This window comes from Diabrotica virgifera, chromosome 9 (assembly GCF_917563875.1).
Source record: "Diabrotica virgifera virgifera chromosome 9, PGI_DIABVI_V3a".
NCBI classification, from domain to species: Eukaryota; Metazoa; Arthropoda; class Insecta; order Coleoptera; family Chrysomelidae; genus Diabrotica; species Diabrotica virgifera.
This window is the reverse complement of record NC_065451.1, coordinates 11126463-11151892: the sequence shown is the minus strand read 5'-3', so window position 1 is coordinate 11151892 and position 25430 is coordinate 11126463. Positions and strand designations below refer to the sequence as shown.

The window sequence follows — 25430 nt, the reverse complement described above, 5'->3', positions numbered from 1 at the left end:
GTCGCCTATTTCTAATCAAAAATTAAACGTATTGTATACAGTCATGGAAATATTTTTTCGGAACATAGGAACTTTTAGTACAATAAGTTAGATTGTTGATTTGCTATTAACCACTGTAAATTTCGAAACACCGTCTCAATGTTTCATATTTAATCCATTTGTTCGACTGCACCGAACTGAGATCTCTGATTTGAAATTAACCAGTGTAAATTTTAATATAACGTCGCGGTGTTTTAAAATGAATATATTTGTTCGACTGTAATCCCTTTACCGCTGGCTATCGTATGGTAGGGGAGCCCAAGCGGGGATTTTTGCAGTTACTCGAGCGCGTCAGATTATCATATGGGGAGAAACCTGGTACCCTGCAGATGTACCTCTACCATATATTGGCTCTTAACACAGGGGAGTTCGTTAAGGGGGGCCCGAAAAATAAAATCAATCCTTAAAAAAACTCGAAATTATCAGATTAAGATAAGGTAAGTTAAGTACATGGAAAAGAGTGTATATTCCAAAAATCTGACGATTTGAGCCGGGCGTAAGGAAATGGGCGAGTCCAAAAATTTCACAAGGAAAAAGCGAATATTTCGCGAAATGAATGACAGATCGAATAACTAAAAAATATGTGCTCAATATTTTTTAAAAATCTATCGAATGATACCAAACACGACTTCCCAGGGAGAGGGGTGGGGGGTAAATTCAATATTTTAAATACGAATCCCGCGATATTTCGCGAAATGAACATCAGATCGAAAAACTGTAAAATACAGTTATTTAATATTTTTAAAAAATCTATCGAATGGCACCAAACACGACCCCCCATGAATGTGGGGTGGGGGGTTACATTAAAATCTTAAATAAGAGCCCCCATTTTTGATTGCCGATTTGGATTCCTTACGAAAAAATAAGTAACTTTTATTCGAAACATTTTTTCGAATTATGCATAGATGGCGTTATAATCGGAAAAAACGATTGTTGGAAATGGAAAATTAAATTAAAAAATGGCAAGCGCCCACTAAAGTGGAAAATGTTACTTAACTTTTTTTGGTTTTAGGACCTACTCTTCACAACCCAATAGGTCTCCAAAGCGCTCGAGTGACTGCACATTTAGCATACTTTGCTCCCCTACCAGTACAAACGATGCAATTCGATGGGACACCTCAGTTCAGTACAGTCGAACAAATGAGTTAAATATGAAACATCGCGACATTTTCTTGAAATTTACATTGGTTGCAAATCAAGAATCTAACTTATTACATTGAAAGTTCCTATGTTCCGAAAAAAGATTTCCAATAATGTATAGATGCTATTGACTAAGTACGCCACGCTGAATAGCATTAGAAATCTGTATACACACAAACACACACAAAATTGTTATCCCAAACTGAATGAATCATGCATACCCGTGGGAACATTTGGGCATACAATTCATTGGGATGACACGGATTGGTTCAGGTTGATCAAGGACGAATCATCCGAGCCCTAGTGCTCTCCAGCAACTCCTCCTTAACCACTCTCATAGCATGTTGATGCTCTAGGAGATGCTACTATCATAATAATGCTTGTCACGTGAGAATCTTGGAAAACGAGACTCTCACTTTGAAACGGTTCAATAGAACTTAAATTTTTTGCCTCATCCAGAAACCAAAAATCGTAAAAAATCTTGTGATAACCAGCAAATTCGTGTGTGACTAGTTTTGCAGCTCTTGTTGACTCTCGCCACACACGAATTCGCCGGTTATCATAATTTAACCAGATTCTGGTCTCGTCTGAAAAAAGCACAAAATTCCAAAACTGTTGAGGGAGCTGTATGTGTTCTTAAGCCCAATGGAGGCAGTCAAAAACATGTCTAGGTTGTAGCTGAGGAACTCTTATTGGTCGACGACTCCTCAAACCTGAGCCTAAAATTCTTCTTCTTATTGTAGCCAACGATACTCCGACTCCTGTAGCATGTCTGAACTTTCTTTGGAGGGCTGGTACAGACATGAACAATTTCTACGGATGGAAATTCTGATATATCCATTCTGTCGATCATTGGTAACTCGGGGTCTACCAGACCGAGCTCTATTCCGTATCGAGTTTGTCTCCAGGACCCTATTTCATATCCGTGAGACACCACTCTGACAAACACCCACTCTTTCCACGAACCGCTGCGAAGGGCCTTCTTCAACTAAATGGATAATTCTTATACGGACCAACACGTTTTCAAAAATTTCACCCGAATAAATGTTTCAAATGTTTACACCTTGGCAAAACTAGGTCAATTAAATGGGTATTCAAATAAAATAAAAAACCAAAAAGGTATATTTTTTATAAAAAAGGCCCATTAAAATTTAATGGGCTTTTATTTAATATTTAATATTTAATATTTAATATTTATTATTTAATATTTACTATTTAATATTTAATATTTAATATTTAATATTTAATATTTAATATTTAATATTTAATATTTAATATTTAATATTTAATATTTAATATTTAATATTTAATATTTAATATTTAATATTTAATATTTAATATTTAATATTTAATATTTAATATTTAATATTTAATATTTAATATTTAATATTTAATATTTAATATTTAATATTTAATATTTAATATTTAATATTTAATATTTAATATTTAATATTTAATATTTAATATTTAATATTTAATATTTAATATTTAATATTTAATATTTAATATTTAATATTTATTTAATATTTAGTATTCAATATTTAATATTTAATATTTAATATTTAATATTTAATATGTGATAAAGATACGGATTTATAAAAGCGTAAATATCGTGAATTCGAGGGGTGATGCATAACTTTTGAAACTATGTGTAATATACAGATAAAGAAGAACGAATAGGGTCAATGACTAAAAACACCGCCAACTTACATTATTATGCTTCCAATTGGATTTCTTCTTTTTTTAATATATTGATTTTTTAACCGTAACTTTTTTATTTTTTATCTTAGAAAGTTTATTAAAATATAATTTTGTAGGTTTTTACAAGATCTATAAGGCTGTTGAAACTAAATCTTTTTAAAATCCTCAGTCACAAAAAGAGGTGACTTTGAATGGGTTGGTAAAGGTGGTTTGTGTATGTTATTACAAGTTTTATTTGTCAATAGCTCACTAAATTTTTGCCGCAGAAAAAAATTTTGTAAAGCGAGTTCTTGGGAATTAAATAAGCATCAATTTCATATTTAAACATTTTTTCGTATCCCTGACGCTAATCTTTCTATTCTGAAGAAAATGGATTTTCTACCAAACTACAAAAATTCGTTATTCGCTTTTAACTCCATTTTTTTAAACTAATTATTCTAGGCCGTCCAAACTTCTAGAACCTATTAATAATACATAAATAAAGAAGACCAAATAAGGCCAATGACTATTTTTAATTAGGGTGGTGATTAAGTGGTTTTTTCTGACCACTTTTTCGCTGAAAAAATAGAAACTGACATTTTTTTCATCAGCTAGAGACTTAAGTCAGACAAGTCACTTAATTTTTCAGCTAGAGACTTCTTTTATTTCTGGATATAGATATTTTTAAATACTTTAAATTAGTTTGAACAAGATATCCTCGAAAAATGCATGGTTTCTAAGTCTTTTGACTTTGAAACTACAATATTTAGCATTTGACGAAGAAGAGGTAACATATAATAAAGTATAGCTTGATTACTGTTGGTCTTGAAGAATATTTAAAAAAAGGGTTTTGTTTATTTTTTCAAAAGGTACATTTTTGGTAAGTAAAATTGCTTTGATAAAACGAAAACTTTTTGAGTTATTAGCAGAAAACTGATTAAAAACATTGATTTTTTTGATATAAAACTAACATATTTGATAACGAATAATTCGAAAACTATTAATATCAAAAAAAGAATGTGTGTGTACTTTGTACGCACGTAAGAAGTTATACTTCGATTATATGATTTAAACGAAATTAATATACTTTTTATTTATATTTTGTTTAAATATTAAACTAATTTATACTTACTACTTCTCAAACATTTTTATTAGAACAGTGCCAAAAATTAAAATAATAAAAGAATAAAACACACACAAACACATTAAACAAGCCACAAATGATGTCTGAACATTAATTGTCGAAAATTTTTTTAACTAAATACGTATTTTCTGAAAATACAATTATATAATAAATGTTGTTCTGAAGCTATTTCCTTGTGGCATTTTTATGATTAATTATTTATATGGGAAATAAGCCACAATTAAAATGAAAAAAATAATTTTATTAACGTTTCGACGCCCAAATCGGGTGCCGTTGTCAAAATACAAAATATTTGCTTAGCAACAACATTATTGTTTATTTAGTAATATTTTGTATTTTGACAACGGCACCCGATTTGGGCGTCGAAACGTTAATAAAATTATTTTTTTCATTTTAATTGTGGCTTATTTCCCATATAAATAATTAATTATATAATAAATATACTTACAATCATAAAATGTATTAAAAAAAAACAAAAAAGAAAGTTTCTATTGGGACTCGAACCAGCGCTGATAAGAGCGGTTGGTACTGGAATTCATTTGCCTTCTCCGCTTAGCCACGGACACTATGTGTCATTATTTACGAAGATCGACTAACTAAACGGATTAAACTTGTGATATTTTGATATTTTGAAAATTGATCAAATTATTTTAATTTTGAATTGAAATGATTTAGAATTGAAAAAATACAACAAAACATAGAGTAAAAAAAACAATATATTAGGTGAATATTGATAGAAATTTTGATGGTAATCAAATTATATAAATAAAAGTATTACATACTATGTATTTTGGCAGATCAAATAGGTAGGTTTATACCCATGATACATTAACAATTATTACGTACCTGTTGCTTTTAAAAACTATTTAAAAGTCACTACAATATTATAAACTTTTTTGTTTCTGTCCTCACAACAATAAAACTAATATATTATACATTTGTTTACCTTTACCTTTACCTCCAAACCACAGCTGCCATATCGGATAATTTTTGACATGTCATTTGAACATCCAATCAGAACAAAGTTATAATGCGCATGCGCCGGTCTGATAGGTTTTAACATATAAAAAAATCACCCTCTATCGCCGGTAAAGAAGTATAACTTCAAAAATGTATAGAAAGTTTTTTGCTTAGAATGAATGGTTTTAACAACTTTTGCGGTCAAAATATATTAAAAAATTTCCACCTCCGAGATGGGATGGCAACCACCCCCATGGTAAAAGCGCCTTTCGGCCTCATATAGATTTTGATCATTGGACTATCCACTACTTATTCTTAAATTTTCAAGCAAATCGATTCATTCTGTAAAAATTGCGAGGTTTTGTCCTATTTTAAGCTTCATTACTTGGACTCTTAACCAATATGTATAGAACAAGAAACAGTAACAACAACTAGGAACTTTTCTAGGTGTTCTTCTTCGGTAGCTAACGTCTCTAATATTTATCGCGTTTTATAGTAACCACGAACTTGGTTTTCTTCACGTACTTCATACTACATTCATTTGCTCTTTACTAAGTATTGTTGTGTATCTAGACTGTTTATATTCCTATGTGTCTAAAATAACGGTGTGTTCTGAAAATCTTCCATTGTATCAGATTTTTCCGTTTAATTTATATAATGCCCTCTTCCCTCTTAGCAAAACTAAGCAAAAAAATAAAATAATTTGCATTAGAGATAAAGACAGCCATATAAATAACGTGTGTTAAGAACTGTAGCAACATGTAAACCGCTATTATAGTAATGAACTATTTAAAAAATCCAAACATTTGGTCCCATAACTCAAGCCACATCTTCAAGCCATTCAAGACCATAATGGATAGGTAAAAAACTGACATAAAGATCTTTGGAAAGACCTGAAAAAATTACTGCTCAGGATTATACAAAGACACTTCAAAAGATCAATCAGTCTCAAAACACAAGAAACATGCAATCAGAGAGGCAGACCTAATCATTTTACGAGCAGAAGTAGAGATTGCTTTCAATCAACTAAGAAACAAAAAACCCCAGGGATCAATGGCGTACCAGCGGAGACTATAGTAATTGCAATTTTTAGCGATAATAAATTTTCTACACGACCAGTTTGTTTGAATGATATATCATGTGAATATGAGGGTGAATTTTGTTAATTAGAAATTACAGATATTAAAACTATTCTAGTAACAGTGTATAGAACCGGAAATGGGAATTTTAAAATATTTCTAGACATTTTTGAAAAGTTATTAGTGTTTTGCTCTGCTCATTTTTTAGAAATAATAATAATTGGGGATTTCAACATTGATTTTAAAAAATCTTCTAATGGACTCAGCAATTTCCGTGATTTAATTTCAATTTTTGGGTTAACAATAAATATTAATGGATATACTAGAATAACAACTAGATCAGCAACTTGTTTAGATAACATCTTAACAAACATAGACAGTGGGATAGTTGGTTGTGGAATTGTGGACCCATGTATCTCTGATCATCTTGCTCAATTTATTAACTTAAAAATAAAATCTGAAAAATATCATACTGCAAAAACATACACAAGACATAACGAGTAATGGCATACTAAAGTTAAAACATTCGTTAAATAACGTTGACTGGTCTTTAGCTATTTCTCTGAGAACAGCAACAGAATTAGCTAAATTAATTACTGAAATGTATCAAAAGTTAACTGAAATCAATTTTCCATTAAAAAAATTGCGAACTGCTAATAAAGCTCCAATTTCTTGGTTTGATGATGAATTAAAACTTATGCGAGAAAATCTTTCCACGGTCAAGGTAATTGCTGACGTTACGAAAGATTATAGTGAATATAAAAAGTTTAAGAAGCATTATAGATCAACAATATCATTAAAGAAAAAACTAGCTTATGGGTATTTCTTTTCAAATTCTGAAAATATATCTCGTGACAGTTGGAAAGTTATAAACTACCACAGAAATAAAGTTCAAAATAAAAAAGTCGGTCCTAATACAATCTCATCAAACGATTTCAATAATTACTTTACTTCAGTAGCTAAAAATATTAGAGGTTTTTTAGTTCTACAAATGAAAATATAGCTATAGATATTTTGAAAGATGTACACTCTTCTTGCCACTTTTTATTTTTACTACCTGTTACTGATATTGAAATTAGAAATGTTTTGCGTGGCTTGAAAAATTCACATTGTACAGATTTTTATTTCTTAAAGAAAAAAATAATTAAAAATGAATAACCATTTTCAATTTCGTTATTCATTTTTGATTTACATTTACTCTGTGTGGAGTATGAAGGGAACCAGTCTCGTTGGAACTTTACCGCGCTGAGCAGATGTGACGTGAATTGTAAATTGTAGAATTCCCTCATCTTCCTTAGTCTCAGCATCCGTATGGCTTGCAAATTGTAGAAGCCTCGGAGGTGTAACCAGAGAAGGTTCCCATTGTTTTCATTCTGGTGGGATATGTTATATGCCATTAGAGTGAAAACTTAGTCTTTTTTTTTTAATAATTGTTGAAACTATTGATATTGTTATTGACAAATTAGTTTTACTTTATAATAATTGCCTTACTGAGGGGATTCTCCCAGATGTATTCAAAAAGGGGTCTTTAGATGAAATTGGAAATTATCGTCCCATCTCTATCATTCCCATTTCCGGTAAAATTTTTGAAAGCATTCTTAATACTCGTTTGATAGAATATCTAGATAAACAAAAAATACTTCACTGTAATCAATATGGCTTTAGAAAAAAGTGCAGCACTACACAAGCTATACAGAAAATTGTGAGAGATATAGTCGACGGCTTGGAGGAAGGTCATTTCGTGTCTTTGACATTGTGTGATCTATCCAAAGCTTTTGACTGTGCTTCGCATAAATTACTGTCGGAAAAAATGCATAAATATAGTATAAGGGGAACTACTCTCGATCTATTTAGATCTTATTTAACAAATAGAAAACAGAAAGTTTTTCTTAATAATAGCTATTCTGATTTGAACACGGTCGAATACGGGGTTCCTCAAGGTTCAATACTAGGACCCATTTTGTTTCTTATTTATCTGAACGATATATTTCACTACACTTTTCCCATAAAATATGTGTGCTTTGCAGATGATGCCACTCTCATAAATACTGACATTAATCAACATAATTTAAAAATTAAAATAGTGATACTCAGAAAGCAAAAAACTGGTTTTTGCATACTGGTCTGAAACTAAATGAAGACACAAATCAGAATTTGATGTTTAGTTCTGATCGGAAGTATGTCTTAGGAAATAGTGTTAAACTCTTAGGAATTTTCCTAGATGATAATTTGGACTGGAGTGCTCATACAGACTACTTAAGTTCTAAACTTGCTACAACTATGCTCCATAAAAGTACCCTTAAAATGATCTACTTTGCACTGTTCCATAGCCATTTAAAGTACGGAATAACTGTTTGGGGTGGCTCTTGTCACGCAGACAGAATTTTTATATTACAAAAGAAAGTAGTGAGGAAACTTGCAGGAGCAGAGTATAGGGAACACTGTAAACCTTTATTTCAGAAGTTAGGTATTATGTCATTACCTTCACTCTATATATATGAGACGCTGATTGAAATTCATTCCAACAAAAATAAGTAGTTTAACATAAACTCCAACTTCCATGATCACCATACAAGATCGAGAGATGCTATAGAGCACAACGTTTTAGGTTGACAAAAGGTATAAAAAAACTGGACTGATGTTAGTTTGTACAATTTTTTGCCAGATGAAGTAAAAAGTCTTCATTTACAACCGTTTAAAAATAAAATAAAATAAAATAAAATACACTTTTTAAAACATTGTTTTTACACAAAGACATAGTACTTAGGTACCGCTTTTATATAATATTACTAGTTTGGTCAGGGTTTTTTTTGCCGATTATGACGATATTTTATGTTTTTATGTTTATTTCATGTCTTTGTGTTTTTACACAGTGTGTTTAATTGTTTAAATTTGTTAGTACCTGTTTCTATATCTCTTCATTATAATTTATAATATTTAACTTTTAAATTTTGTCAAAATTTTGTAATGAACGTATTCTTTTGACTTATCAAAAACAAAATAAATTTTGTATGTTTGATTAAATAAATTCTATAAACTCTAAAAGCAATACTGCATATTATGGTTTGTCTTAGTCAAACACCCTAAAGAGTGGTGATGTATTTACTTTTCCAACTCTCCGCTCTAACAAAGATATTTTCTATTCATCCCCTATTTTTTGTCAGCCACTTTCTGCCAGACTATTAGCACTTTCTCGCTGTGTTCTATCGAAACTCCAGTTCTTGTTTCTACCGAAACTTCGGTTGTTATTAATGTTGCTGTGAAATTATCGGTTTGGTTATATCACCGCAATCTGTAAAGATGACAGTAGCGAAATTAAATGGATCAATCTAATCCGGTGGATCTCAAATACCCCATATTTACCATCTTTACCTGATCTATTTGTTCGGTGTACAGTTGAATATATATCACGCGAAAGCCTTGCCTAAGCAAATATGGTTAATGTTGTTAGTTTGGTCTCAAGGGCACAACATTGAAATAGTCGCAATAAATGTCCCATATTCCGAGGGATGCACAATTAGGCTAGTGTATTGTTGAGCGATATTCTAATTATGAAAACAAAATCTGCTGTAATTAATAATATAGGAAAATATTTACTAGTTAATTTATCATTCCAACTAAACAACTATGTAAACTAATAAAAAAAATAATGGAACAAAACAGAATACCACAAGAATGGAGATCAAGCATCCTAATACCTTTCTTCAAAAAAGGAGAAAAATCGGACCCGGAAAATTACAGAGGAATTAACTTATTAAACACAACATTAAAATTAGCAACCAAAGTGATAACAAACAAATTGAATGAAAATAATCCGCCAGAAAAATTAACAAGTTAATTTCCTCAAAAAATACAAAATGCATGGTTATAACAGCAGATCTAATAAGATGTAAATTGGAGCTGGAAGGTCAGATAATAGAACAAGTGATGGAGGTTTAAATACCTAGGCATCACACTATCTAGCTACGGGAGGCTCGAAACAGAAGTGAATAGAGCAAACAGAGCCGCAGGTTGCTTCAATAACACAATATGGAGAAATAAAAATATCGGAAAAGAAATGAAAGGCAGAATTTACAAAACAGTCATCAGATCAATAATGACATACGCGGCGAAAACACGACCCGACACAGAGAGGACAAGAAAATTGCTCGAAACAGCGGAGATGAAAACCATTCGAAAAATCGATGGTAATACCATGTAATACTCTGTGGGACACAGCTAGAAGTGCAGATATACGACGGAGGTGCAAGTTGGATAACATTAATAACTGGGTAAAAAAGAGAAGAATATAATGAAATGACCACATAAGCAGAATGCCAACAAATAGGGTAGTCAGGACAGGGAGAGATAGTTCCCCAATAGGAAGACGATCAGTGGGAAGACCACGAAAACGATGGAACGACAACTTACTAGAGGCACATTGAAAAAACAGACAGAGTCGTCTATACAAAAATAAGAAGAACTTAAAATTTTAACCCCCCCCCCCCCCCCCACACACACACACACACAATCTCAGAAACTACGAGTTTCTTTACAATTAAAAAAACACGTTAACTTATATTGAGAGGGGAATGAATTTTCATGCCCCCAAATGTAACCCCCTACTGCCCCGTATCAACCCCCAGTTTTTTTAGTATCAAGTGTAGTCGAGTGGCACATCATTTAAAAGGTATTTTTTTTCACTTGACCCCCTATATTCTTTAATTTGCGGAATAACTCTTAAAGATAACTTTGGATTTAACTAATTTATAATAAATCTGTTCCAAGTCCAAAATTACTTTCAAACTTATTCATCATCATCATCATCATCATCAGGGCTTTTCATTCCGGGTGGAATGTTTGCCGCTCTTACTTAGAGCTCTCAGATTCGCTTATTGCGGTGAATCACTCCGAATTCCACTTGTATGTTGTCAAATTTTGTTGTATGACTTGGCTTTGGTTACAATTTTCTTCCGGTCATTTCGATGTGTGCATAGTTCCCTCCAGTTTCTCACTTCCAGAATTTTGATATCTCTCATGACCTGGTCCTCCCATCTCTCTCTGGGTCTTCCCCTTGGTCTTTCAGTTGCTGGTTTCCATCTGGTGATCTTCTTAATCAGTAGTTCGTTTTTCCTTCTCTCTATGTGTCCCAGCCATCTCAGCCTCTGTGCTTTAATAAATCTAACTATATCTTCTCATTTCATTATGTCTCTTAGTTCATGGTTCATTCTTCTTCTCATTTCTCCGTTGTCCATTCTTATCGGACCCATAATGCGTCTGAGGATTTTCCTTTCGAATATTCTCAATTTTTATTCATCTTTTTCCGTGAGGCACATTGTCTCAGCTGCGTACGTAACTACTGGTCTGATTGCAACTCTGTATATTTTTAGTTTTGTATTTCTAGATAAGTTCTTGTCCTTCATAAGCCATATCTCCAGGATGTTCTGTTGCCTGCTAGTATTCGTTCCGTTACTTCTTCACTTCTCTTGTTTTGGCCATTCACTATTACTCCCAAATATTTAAATTGTTGGACTCTTTCAAAAGTGTAGTTTTCTATTTTGATTTCTCTCATCCTGTTATCTTCTCTTCTAGAGCAGAGTAGATATTTTGTTTTTCCTTCGTTAATTTCTAGACCTCTTTTCCGTGCTTCTTTTGCCAGGACTGTTACTGCTTCTTTTAATCTTTCCTTGTCTCTTCCCATAAGGACTAAATCATCTGCATATGCAACTATTTGTGTTGAGGAGTGTGCTATATTTCCTTTAATTTTGCTGGCCTTGACTGTTCCTTCTAGTGCTGTGTTGAATAATGTGGTTGACAGCGAATCGCCTTGTTGCACTCCTGTTTCTATTGCAATTGATTTTGTGCTACCTTCTTCTGTTGTTACTTTATCTCGAGCTCTATCCATGGTCATTTTGTTAATCTGATTAATTTTGCTGGTATATCTTGATTTTTCATTTCAATAAATAATTTATTTCTTCCAATACAGTCAAAGGCTTGTCTGGAAGAGGATGTGGAGTTCTATGTTGTGTTCGTGGCATTTTTCGATTGTTTGTATAACTATGTGGATCGCATCTGTAGTGGATCTGCCTTCTCTGAATCCTTGCTGGTAGTCCCCAATTTTTTTCTCTGTGAATTGATTGATGAGGGCTGTCAGAATTTTATATGTTTTACTCAGTAGAGATATTGCTGTATAATTGTTACAGTTTGTTATTTCTCCTTTTTTAAATATTGGTATAATTCTGCCTTCTTTCCAATCCTCGGGCATTTCTTCTGCTTCCCATATTCTAAATATTAGGTTATAGATGCTTGTTAATAACTTTTCCCCTCCGTTTTTAATTACCTCATTGGAAATTTCATCTGTGCCTGGTGTTCTTTTCTGTTTCATTTTTTGAATGATGGCTAAATATTCATCATATGTTGGAATCCCTATTTCATTATCTCTAATGTCTTCCATTGCGCCTACCTCCTCTTCCGGGATTTCTTTGCATCTATATAGTTCTGTGAAGTGTGTTTCCCATGATCTATTGTCAATTTTAACTACTGTTCTGCCTTTTCTTTGTTGAGCTTTTAGGTATCCAAATAGTTTGGCGCTGTCTTTACTATTCTTTTCTAGTTCCTTTAACAGCTCTTCGATCCACAGGTTTTTTTTGTTCTTGCAACAATTATCGACTGCTTTATTTTTTCTTTATGTTCGTTTCGATGATGCACTTCTTTAGTTGATATCCATGTATCTCTTGCTTGGTTTTTCTGTTTCATTTTATTTTCGCATTCTGCATCAAACCACTCTTTCTTTCTTTTTATTTACCTCTGTCCTAGCACCTCCTCAGCTGAATTCAAAATGGATTCTTTTATATTTTTCCATATGTCCTCTGTGTTATTTGCTTGTGTTATATTTTCCTTTAGGATTGTCTCATATTGTTCTCTTAGTTCCTGTACTTTTAACTTCTCCAGATTCCATCTTCTTTTGTTTTTTCTTGTTCTCTCTGCTTTAGTTATCTTCATTTTGATTTCTCCTATTACTAGAAAATGGTCTGTGTCCGCGTTTGCTCCTCTATATGATCTGACATCGTGCATTATTGCTTTCCATTTTTTGGATATTAGTATGTGATCTATCTGATTGCCATCTGTTGTGTCAGGTATCAACCATGTTACTTTATGCTCTCTTCTGTGCATGAAGTTTGTACTTATAATGTAACTGTTTGTTATTGCTGCTAGTTAGCATAATTTTCTTCCGTTATCGTTTGTCTCGTCATGAATAGTTTCTTTCCCTGCTACTTCCTTATATTGGTTTTCTTTGCCTACTTTTGCACAATCTTTCATATAATTCTTCCAGTTGTTCATACAGTTCAATTTTGTCATTTTTTGGTGCATTTTCTGTGGGTGCATATATGTTTATGATTGTCATATTGGCTTGTTTGTTTTCTATTTTTATATACTACATTCGTCCATTTATCGCTTTAAATTCTATAACTTTGTCCCTAATCTTATTGTTAACCATGAATGCTGTACCGTTTTTTCCTTGCTTGTTTTCTCCCGAGTAGTATATTGTGTAGTTTTCCTTTTTGATATTTCCTTCTCCTTTCCATCTTACTTCTTGTAGTGCTAGTATGTCTATTCTGTATCTTTGCATTTCTCTTGCTACCTCTTCCATTTTTCCTGGTCTCAATAATGTTTGAACATTCCAGATTCCTACTTTTACTCTACTTTTCTTCTTGTTTTTTCTTTTTATATCTCTTTTTCTTATGTTTGATTCGTTGTTCTTTTTCCGTGCTAGTTTCGTCTTCAGGTTTTCATCCGTTTTCTTTACAGTCTCTTTACATTCCATAAACGTGTTTGCAAACTTATTACGTAAATTAAAAAAAAGTGTCGTATAGTGAAAAAAATACCTTTCAAATGATGTGCCACTCGCAACACGACCCTACGACAGTTTCAGTAATAACTATAATGCCACAAAAAACGAACAGACATTTCATTAAGCAGACTTTGAATTCGAATTAAAAATAATGCTGGTAATTTCACGATAAATCTATCCTCTAATAAACAGAAAGAATAATATCTTTCAGTTTTTAAAAATTGCAGAAAAATAACAAATTCTCATAAACTTTAACTAAAGAAAAATATTTGAACTTTTATCATCGTTATTTTAAATTATCTTCTTGCTTTCAGAAGTAACTCTACTCACACAAAGAGCAATTTGGGTTCATAAAGCAGATCTTAAAATTAATAACCTAAATAAAGCTATACAATAACTTTAAAACTCTTGCCAGAGACTGTAAATTGCTCAGAGTTTTATTAAAACGTAAAGATCGTCCTAGACTAGACACTTAGATAAATGGGCTATTAGCGACTACTTATTCCTTTGGATTTCTATTCCTAATATCAAAAAATGTTTTAATAGCATGGTAAAATTGTCAAACTACACATTACAAATGGTTTAGATGAATACGCTAGCTAATCTGTTTAAATATTAACATACTGTTTTACTATTTCTGTTTTCCCGCGTATACCTCAATTATACAAAAGTATATAAAAGTACCCCGCACAAACCTTGTGGAAATTAGGTCCCAGTGGATTTCGTTCATACTTTGGGAAAATACTCTTTGAAGCATCCTGATAAGAAATTCTCATGGGCACAACTCAATCGTATGAAGGATTTTCAAGATATAGAGGCACAAACTCGGAAAATTATAAGATTTACTGGGTATTCCAATTCCCTGAGTCACAGAATAAATAACCGCACAAAAGTGAATCTGACTGTCGTTTCCATTGATTTTGTTGGGACCGAAATATTTGACCTTGTTCACCAGTTACAGAATACCATTCCAAGTTACAGAAGACCATTCCAAGTTAGGTAATATTTTTGACAAGTAGTTATTAATTAAATATGAAATATAAAATTTAACTATAAAATATAAAATAAAACATATATAAATATAAAATTTAACTATAAACAACTGTCACGTCAGTCGCAAAAGTGAGGTTGCACCAGTTACGTTGACACATGAGCATGAAAATTATGTTACCGTTTTCGGCAGGAGTTTCGCTTCTGTGTGGGTATTTATTCTGTGCCTGAGTTACTGGTTATCTGGCAACATGTAGAAGTTTGGATCAAGGAAAAGTACTGGTAGTCTAGGATTTTTTCCAGACTATCCAATGGCGACCTTTACTTTGACCTTGACCTTTAACGGACGTCATCTTCTAGAGTTTCGAGGATTTTTTTCGGCATTAAATTGATATAAACAGATTACTCATGGGTTTTTGCCATCAGAATTGACCTCTGGGGGACGTGGTGGCAAGGGCCACTGCAAGGGACGTCATCTTCTAGAGTTTCCACGGTTTTCGGCATTTAATTGATGTAAATGAATTACTAGAGGGTTTTTTGAGGTCGCTAAACACGAATATGCCACCAGAATCGACTCCCGGAGCACCTGGTTTCCAAGCTCAGTGAAAGGTGCTTCTGGAGTTTCGAGGGTCTTTGGTATTACATTAATGCAAACGGATTAGTTATAGGTTTTTGGGATTGCTGAACACGAATACGTGATCGGCACAGACACAGGAGCAGCTGGTGCCCAAGACAGGTTATCTTCTGCAGTTAAAAACCTAAGAGTAATCCATTTGATTCCTCTGAAATTCTAGAAGATAACTTGTCTTAGGCACCAGGTGCTCATATGTCGGTACTGATGACGTATTCGTGTTCAGCAACCCCAAAAACCTATAACTAATCCGTTTGCATTAATGTATTACCGAAGACCGTCGAAACTCCAAGAGCCCCTTTCATTTACCTTGGAAACCAGGTGCTCCGGGAGTCGGTTCTGGTGGCATGTTCGTGTTTAGCGACCGCAAAAAACCCTTCATTAATTCATTTGCATCAATTAAATGCCGAAAACCATCTAAACTCTAGAAGATGACGTCCCTTGCAGTGGCCCTGGTCACCACTTCCTCCGGAGGTCTATTCTGATGGCATATTCGTGTTTAGCAATCCCAAAAACCCATGAGTAATCTGTTTATATCAATTTAATGCCGAAAACCCTCGAAACTCTAGAAGATAACGTCCGTTGAAGGTCAAAGTCAAAGTAAATGTCGCCATTGGATAGCCAGGAAAAAATCCTAGACTACTAGTACTTTTCCTTGGTCCAAACTTCTACATGTTGCCAGATAACCAGTAACACAGGGAATTGGAATACCCAGTAAATCTTACAATTTTCCGAGTTTGTGCCTCTATATCTTGAAAATCCTTCATACGATTGAGTTGTGCCCATGAGAACTATTTATCAGGATGCTTCAAAGAGTATTTTCTTAAAGTATGATCGAAATTCACTGGGACCTAATTTCCATAAGGTTTGTGCGGGGTACTTTCGCTGACATAAAACTAACTATCAAAGAATGGAATCTTGTTTAATACAATGAACAATAAGTGTCGTTGTTTGAAAATGATATTTTATCGGCATTTATGACACCCACACGTTACACCATTATCACAGAACATTTATTGTTTTAGCATTTTTGTAAAGCTACGTGACATAAAGAAGTATAAAATCATTTCTTTAATCAACCGCCGATCAGGCAATACAAAAATTAACATTTCAAATAATACATTTTCTCATTTTAGGTACACTTAAAAATATTGTCTCTATTTTTGTGCTTTTTTAAATTTACGTTAATTGTAATATTGTGTGTGTGTGTGTGTGTGTGTGTGTGTTTTATTAGCACCAACTGGAAAGAATTGTAATACAGTAAAACCTCGATATAACGAACCTCTATATAACGGAGCAAAAATCCGGTCAAATGTAAAAAAAATTAGAAACGTTCTGTTAATATTATACATAATTAACCCTGCCCATACTAAGATACATTGCATAACAACGGGGTCCCGGTGGATCCCAAACGCTGTATTTTACAAAGACTCTCAATAAACTTTTTATTATAGCATAATGAGGACACATTTAATCTGATTTATTTTTAACCTATTTTTATATAACGGACTTTCGGCTTTAACGGACACCCCGTCCCCCCAATTAGTCCTTTGTATCGAGGTTTTACTGTATTAGTGTAACAGTATATCTCCCGCCTGTTAATTATTAGATACAATAAAGATTTTTTCGATTATTATTTTGCATCTGGTGCTTTAATCCAAGCAGTTTTCCAATCGAAGAGAATACTTCAACTCATGTGATAGATTAAACCAACATCCTCACAAGGTCTCTTCAATAATGGGAAATCGGTACATAATAGACCAGGGCGCATCTGTAAAAATATTAGTACATTTGGATGTTGAGAGGTGACTCATATTTTTTGCGGAAATTGCTTGAAATAACTCATATATTAATAATTTGAGTTATCCTCCCACTCAAAAAGTCCCGAACATTGTTTAAATAATCAAAATGTCAAAAAATAAAGGAAAAATTAGATTTTTTTCTTGGTTTTTGATTATAACTTTGTAGTTTTTGATTAACTACAATATAGGATTAACTGAAAATTTTAAAAATGTTCACTCTTTTTGCAAAATAGCAATAATTTCGAAAAAACCATAAACAATAAGTATTCGCACTATACGTTTTTCAACCATTTATGCTACACTACACATAGGACCTTCATATTTCACCCAGAGAAATTTCATGATATGATAAAACAATACTGTAAATTTCATTAAGATCGGTTTAATAAATTTTGCTAAATAAAATTTGCAATCCAGCTTTCGCAAAAAAATGCATTTCTTCAAAATGTTGCAGCACTGAAAATAAAGCAGACAGTAAGTTAAATTTTTCTACATATAAAAAAATACTGTGCCTTTCATTTGCAATTTGTAAAATTAAAATCGGTTAACTACCACGGCGTCAGGATTTTTTTTAAATAAACATTAATTTTTGGTGCTACGCGCAGGACAACGGATACGTTCGCTCTGATTGGGCATTTCAATGACCTTTGATAGTGATTGATAAATTTTAATTTTTAGTACATTTCGAAATAAATAAATAAATTTGTTTATCGCAAAATAAAACACATACGCTGTAGTTTGAAATAACACTTTTTTTAGCAAAAACTTTCTTTGTTCATATATTTTAACTTATCTTGCCTCGGTAAAAGCCTGGAAATTATTTCCATAATTGTAGGTCCACCGCTAGAGGGCGTAATTGAATATCAAAAATTAAAAAATTTAAATTTTACAAAATTTACCTAATGAAAGGGCACTGGAAATGCAATTATCGTATTCTTCATAAAATTCTGTGCATATTTTATCTCACAAGTTAAGTCTACCTTTGCAAATAAGAGGTAGGGGTGAGTGGGAACCTTCTTATGAAAAAATGGCTGTACGTCCGGTTCTGGAATTTTGCATACTTGGTCCTGCTGGAAACAGCTCTTTTTCGTCAATGTAAGAATCTTACTTTAGAAATAGCCTAATAAGTAATATGCAAGCTAGGAGGCGTTATTTAATTATTTTTAGATATCTAGTTTTCTTTGGAAAATACTAAATACAAGTATTTATGCATTTTTAATCTTGTATTACAAAATTAGACCAAATTATTAACGTAATACCGAAAACCGCATGTCGATACCTTGTTTCTATTTCGAGATATCTTAATAAATGTGTAAATTTTAAACATAACTGTTACTGCCACCGGTAAACGAAGTTAAGGAAAAGTAGTGTGTTATGGAAAAAACAAATAAACATTTTCCAGATGTATAATCCAGTATATAAACAACACTATAAAATGTAACAAAGAAATAAAAGCAACTACTTACTTAGTCTTAGTGACTGCCTAAATGTTCAAATTGTTGCCCATCATTTTCGATGCAAGCATTTACTCTTTCAAGAGTATATTGAATAGCAACAGATTTAACTGTTTTAGACTTTTATTTATGGGGACGGATTAAAAACCTTGTTTTTGCCGCTAGGCCAACTACGCGAGAAAATATGAGCTAGAATCTAGAGAATACGAAACGACATTCCAAGCATTGCGAAAGCAGGAATTGAGACTGCTGTTCAATCTACTAATGAAAGAGTAAATGCTTGCATCGCAAATGATGGGCAACAATTTGAATGAATGACAGCAGTCTCAATGTATGCTTTCACAATACTTGGAATGGCGTTTCGTATTCTCTAGATTCTAGATCATATTTTCTCGCGTAGTTGGCTAGCGGCAAAAACAAGGTTTTTAATCCGTCCCCATAAATAAAAGTCTAAAACAGTTAAATATGTTGCTATTCAATATACTCTTGAAAGAGTAAATGCTTGCATCGAAAATGATAGGCAATAATTTGAACATTTAGGTCGTCACTAAGTAAGTAAATAGTTGCTTTTATTTCTTTGTTATATTTTATAGTGTTGTTTGTCTTATTGTTGTTTTAATTAATTATATACGTTTAAATCTGGAAAATGATTCTTTGTTTTTTCCATAGCAGACTATTTTTCCTTAACTTCGTTTACCGGTGACATTCAGTTGTTTAAAATTTAAACGTTTCTTAAGCTATCTCGAGATAGAAAAAAGGTATCGACATGCGGTTTCGGTATTACGTTGCTAATTTGGTCTAATTTTGTAATACAGGATTAAAAATGTATATTTGTATTTAATTTTCTCCAAAGAAAACTAGATTTCCGAAAATAATTAAATATCGCCTACTAGCTGCCATATTACTTATTAGGCTATTTCGAAAATATGACTCTTACATTGATGAAAAAGAGCTGTTTTCAACAAACTTCGATTTAGCAGAACCGGACTTACAGCCATTTTTTCATAAGAAGTCTCCCACTCACCCCTACCTCTTATTTGCAAGAAAGAAATAAACTTGTGAAATCAAATATTCGCAGAATTTTATGAAGAATACGATGATAATTAGATTTCCAGTCCCCTTTCATTAGGTAAATTTTGTAAATTTTTAATTTTTTAATTTTTGATATTCAATTATTCGATTATTTCTTTTAATGTTTTCACTACTCTTTCGATAGTTAAGCGGATTTCTTGTAATTCTTCTCAATACTCTCATTTCTGACGTTCTTGCCATATCGGGTCTTTTTTCTGATGCATATGTCATTATTGGTCTTACACTGACTTTATAAATTCTTGATTTATCGAAAAACATCTGTTACAAAACTTGTGTTATTAAGGGAATTTTTTATTAGTAAGGTTTTTTAATTTTAAAATTGACCTCCCTATTTATTGAATCAGGTACCGACACTGGCAGGGAAACTTCATGTCAAGCTTGTTATAAATGAACAGCTGAAGCTTACAGTAAATATTATCGTAAATTTATTAGTGCAAATATAATTGCGCCATGTTCTCTTCCACAAGGTTTATTTGTTATCATATGTTATTATGTAGTCGAAATCTGTAATCTATTTGAATGTTGTGTATCGGTACGATTTTCCCATATTACTACTAAATAGTGCATTGTTTATTAGTATGTAGATTTCAATTATGATCTACAATAATTCTGATTCACAGTTTGCTACTCTCGTCTATTAAATTCCAGGTGTTTGTACATAGTCGATGTTGTGACACCGCTCCCGTATGAAAAAATTTCTGATTCGGTTTTTTTTTGCTTATTCCTGTTCAATAATGTCCCCTTTAAACAAATCAGAAGGGTGCCGGGCGAATTTTTGGGCAGAAATTGTTTAAACAATTTTTTTAACAAATTCAAAATATCACCTTTTTTGCTCCAGAAAATATTTTTTTAGATTTTTTGGGTTATTTTAGACAAAAAATGGCTCTTCTCATTTTTCTCAAAAGATGATAATTTTTGAATTATAAGCGATTTAAAATCTGAAAAATGCAAAAATACGAATATGCCAAGCTTGAAAACTCTGCAACTCTAAAATCTCAAAAATGCAAAAATACGAATATTCCAAACTTGAAAACTCATACGTTTATCATTTATGAGAATGCCAAATGCCAAATTCTGATTGCCAAGTTTCTCTACCTATCTAATACACTTTACAGAATTAAAATCAGATGATTTAAGCGGCCTCAGCACTGTTTTAAAGTTATAAACAATTTTTTGGCTTATAAACAAATACAATGAGGACGTTTGAGTTGGCATAAATTCATTTTCTCGAGAATAGGCGTCTCCGGAGATAAATCACGAAACAGGTCGATTTTTATTTTTAAATTCTAATTTTTTGTTATATATGTCATACTAGTGACGTCATCCATATGGGCGTGATGACGTAATCGATGATTTTTTTAAATGAGAATAGGTGCCGTGTGATAGCTCAATCGAAAGGATATTCAATTTTGGATTCACTAATTAATACACATTAACATAATTATTTATACAGGGTTTGAATTAAATAAAAATGAATTAAATTAATTCCAATATTTAGATTAAGTCGTCACACCCAGATAGGTGACGTCACTAGTATGATATTTATGCCAAAAAATCATAATTGAGAAATAACAATCGATCTGTTTCGGGATTTATCTCCAGAGTCGACCATTCTCAAGAAATTTAATTTATTTCAATTCAAACGTCCACGCTGTATTTGTTTATAAGCCAAAACATTGTTCAAATGTATCTATCACGTCGACTTTAATGAAATTTGGTAAACGATTTAAGTACATATTTAAGAATTTTCTAAGCGAATTACGAAAGTTCTAAGTGCAACCAAAGTGGTTGAAAAACATTGATTAAAAACAGTCTTTTTTGCCCCCTTATTTTCTATTTATTGCTGTTTTGCAGAAACGGTAATTTAAGACATTGTTAACCATTTTATCATACCAAATTCAATTATCTTTATTTTCTTTCCCTACGACTTTGTTCCAAAATGAATCGTTTTAAAGTTATAATTATAAGCAATGAAAGTAGAAAAAAATCGATATTTTTCGAAATTTTTAAATATTTAAATATTTTATTAATATTCCGGGCATATTTAAGAAGGAGCATAAGTCAATTATAATTACTGAAGTTGTCACTAAATTTTATCTGCAAAAATCCAAATGCCACCTCTCACATCCACCTCAAAACAGATCAGTCCTGGTCTATTATTAACATTTATTAAAATTTTGTAATTTACTATTGACATAGGTTTTATTTTCATAATTTAACTATTTATTCAATTATTTGTTGCCAATGTGCTAACTAAATACACCAATTATAGAGACAGAGACGCACCATAATATACAGGGTGAGCCACGCTCAACGGGACGGAGCCTACTGAAGAAACGGCTAAAGATATAAAAAATTCCTTCCGTGGGAATACGTAGGTCAGTACCGCCTACAACCTAAAATTTGTGAAATATATACAGGGTGTCCTAATTTGGCGTAATGATATAAAGTTATATATTTTTAAATAGAACAACCTATATTTCACTTTAATTTTGAATTCTACTGAACAAAATAATGTTACTTTATTCAACATTCCCTATACCTATTTTTGACAGGTTTCGATTTATTTGGGTTTTTCTGAAAATGTACTATTCGCGAAATTAATTAATTACACATTATCGCATGAATTTTAATTAAAACTTTTTTGTCAGTTAATTGTCAACTGTCCATAGTTTACATCAGAATAATTACCATTTGAAACTAATCTACAGAGTGTTCGCAATCTGAAGTGTCAATGCTGTACAATATTTTGCATAATGACTTTCTTAACTTAAATGGGACACCCTGTATTTTACTTTAATTTTGAATTCTAATCAAAAAAATAATATTACTTTAATAAACAAGCCCTATACCTAGCTTTGATAATTTTCGATTTATTTGAGTTTTTTTGAAATGCACTATTGTTGAAATTAATTAATTACACTTTATTACATAAAGTTAAACAAAACACACTGGAAAAAATTAACTTACATTAAATGTTCAAAATGGTGTCCTTTTTTCCTCAATACATAACCTCACTCTGTGTTCAAAATTTTGTTTTACTTTTCTTAACATTTATGGAGTAACTGTTGCAAACGCATTACGAATACGCGTTTTCATGTCTTCAGCGGTTGTAGGTGGAGTTTGATAAACCAAACTTTTAATATATCCCCAAAAAATAGTCCATTGATGTTAACCCAGGTGATCTAGGGGGCCAATTGACAGCACCACCCCTGCCTATCCACTTTCCGGGAAATTTTCTGTCTAAATATTATCTAGCATTACGCGTGTAATGTGCTGAAGCGTCGTCTAGCTGTTGTTCTAATATTTAAAGGGATATTTTGAAAAAGTATCCAAAAGTCTCTTCGTAGAAATCTTAAAAACTTTTGTCCATTTAAATGGCCATTAAAAAAATACGGTCCTATCACATGTTCTCCTATTATTCCACCATATACATTAAGGGACCATCGGTTTTGTCGATCAATACATCGATATTCATGTTGATTTTCCGTATTATAATAGTGAAAGTTATGTCTATTCACGAGTCCATTATTATGGAAAGTAGACTCATCAGTGAACAAAATTTTATCAAAAAAATATTGATCTGCTCCCGTTGTGTCTAGAAACCATAAACAAAACTAACCTACGTTCAAAATCAGTTCCATACAAATGCTGATGCATTTGAATATGGTATGGGTGATATTTATATTTTTTAAGAATTTTGCGTATACTAGTTTGGCTTACTTCAATCTCCCTGGCCATCATCCTTGAACTTGTATTTGGATTTTCAATAACTGATTGAATAACTTCTAATTCGGTATTTTCATCTTCAGTTATGGGATTTATCAATTTTCGTTTAGTATAAACAACACTGCCAGTTTTACGAAACCTTGTTAAAACTCTTTCAAAAACTTCTTTACCAGGATGACGTTTTAAGGGAAATCTCTCAGCATAGACTCTTGATGCTAACAAACTGTTTTGATCACATTCACCCAGTATTAAAATCATATTTACTCGGTCTTCAATTGAATAATCTGCCATTTCTCTTAATTGAAAGCAATACAGTTAATAGTTTGACTATTAGTTTGAAAGATAGGTACCTTTTGTTTTTTCATGGCATTCTTTATAATGCATAATAAGCTATGTAATTAACGACATAGCTTATTCCAGTAACATAATGCAAATAGATCTGAAGATACTAGATATTATGTAATATAAAATTCTATAATAGTTTGATTATAATAATTGTTACAGCATTCAAATACAGGGTGTTTTGTTTAAGTAATAAAGTGTAAAATAAAGTGTAATTAATTAATTTCAAGGATAGTGCATTTTCAAAAAAACGCAAATAAATCGAAAATTATCAAAGACAGGTATAGGGATTGTTTAATAAAGTAATATTATTTTTTTGATTAGAATTGAAAATTGAAGTAAAATACAGGGTGTCCCATTTAAGTTAAGAAAGTAATTATACAAAGTATTGTACAGCATTGACACTTCAGATTGCGAACACTCTGTAGATTAGTTTCAAATGGTAATTATTCTGGTGTAAAGCATGGACAGTTGACAATTAACTGACAAAAAGACGTTAATTAAAATTCATGCGATAATGTGTAATTAATTAATTTCGCGAATAGTACATTTTCAGAAAAACCCAAATAAATCAAAACCTGTCAATAATAGGTATAGGGAATGTTGAATAAAATAACATTATTTTGTTTAGTAGAATTCAAAATTAAAGTGAAATATAGGTTGTTCTATTTAAAAATATATAACTTTATATCATTACGCTAAATTGGGACACCCTGTATATATTTCACAAATTTTAATTTGTAGCCGGTACTGACCTACGTATTTCTACGAAAAGAATTTTTATTATCTTTAGCCGTTTACCCGGTAGGCTCCGTCCCGTTGAGCGTGGCTCACCCTGTATAGGGCATCGCGCGGCGGCGCGGCAACAATAAAAAACATAATCTTGAAATTGAACGTTTAAATTTAGGCACTTGGCAACTTAACCTTATTTAACATTACCTAATCCCAAAAATTATAATTTTCATATTATGAGTTTTCAAGTCCGAAAAATGTTTATTTGCTCATTTTTCCGATAATAAATCGCTTATAACTCGAAAACTATCCGCTTTTGATAAAAATGACAGCAGACCTTTTTGTTTAGAATGGACCAAAAACCCTAAAAAATATGTATCGGAGCAAAAAAGATGATTGTTGGAATGTGTTTAAAAAAAATAGTTTAAAACAATTTGTGCCCAAAACTTGCGCCGGGCACTCTTCAGATCAGTTTAAATAATTCAGTCAATTTGTACTCTACAAGCCCTCTAGTGGGAAAGTTTTGGGATAGTTCTGATTTCTTTCATTATATATGTATTTTGGGCTGCTGAATCCGAATATGAGATTTGCGGACAAAATTTTGTGACGGAACATTTAGTAAATCGCGAAAAAAGCGAAAAATTTCTGCTTTTTCCCGCTTTTTTGCTCAAATCTCGAAAACGATTAACTTTTAGTAAATGTAAATATCACTATTTACTTTTTTTTCAGACGAACCGTTCGGTCTAAAGTGCAAGTTGAAAATTGCCAATTTTTAGTGGTCTCTG

At 32.0% G+C, this 25430-nt stretch overlaps 1 protein-coding gene across 1 annotated transcript in view; it reads left to right on the top strand.

The window, feature by feature from the left end:
* Positions 1-25430, top strand: part of LOC114347092 (metabotropic glutamate receptor 2) — a 265338-nt gene that overhangs the window by 154792 nt on the left and 85116 nt on the right. The window lies entirely within an intron of this gene.